Below are 804 nucleotides of genomic sequence, written 5' to 3' on the forward strand. Positions count from 1 at the left end.
CCGGCCTCAAGTTGCCTCATCCCCCTGCCGCCCCTCGGAGCCCGGGGGCGGGGAAGCAGGAAGAGGCACCTGCGCCAAGCGCTGCTGGGGTGGGGGGAGGCGGTCAGCCAGCCGCCGAGCCCCGCAGCCCCTCCCTGGCTGGGGGTGCAGAGCCTTTCCCCGTCCTCGGTGTCGCAGCTGATGTCAAGCCCTCCCCTCCCTCCTACCTGACAGCATCCCCCACCCCTATGGCTCCCTCAGCCCCGGGCAGGCAACAGAGGGGACCTTAAGCCAAAAACCATCGCCACAAATATATCCCCCTCTTTCACAAACGCGCCCTGCAAGGGGAGGGAGGAGGAACAAAACAAAACCCGACTCCCCTCCCCCAAAAGAAGATGGGGTGGAGGTGGCCCCAAAGTGACCAGTCCCTCGATTAAACCGATCCTGTTCCCGCCCGATGCCGAGCGGTACTGCAGCCCCCCCGGCCAAACTCGGGGCCGCCGCCCGCCCCCGGCAGCGCTTGCTGACCCCCGGCCCGGGGCACGGCGCTGACAAATGTCACCCGGTGCCCACAATGAGCGCCGCGGGGATGCTTCTTCTCCCCAAAATAAGAAAATCCTCTTTTAAGAGGAAAGACACACGAGCCATCAAATAAAAGGGCACCCCTAGCTCCCACCCCCTGCGCCCGGGAAACACTCTCGTAAAAACTTTGACCAGGGCTCCCCCCCCGATAATAGTAGAATTTAAAACCTGTCAACCATTTTAGATCCCTACTTGAGAAAACATCATTCCCGGGCACCGGTGGATTTGGCAAACGGCTTTGAG

Source organism: Geospiza fortis, unplaced genomic scaffold (genome assembly GCF_000277835.1).
Source record: "Geospiza fortis unplaced genomic scaffold, GeoFor_1.0 scaffold54, whole genome shotgun sequence".
NCBI lineage: Eukaryota > Metazoa > Chordata > Aves > Passeriformes > Thraupidae > Geospiza > Geospiza fortis.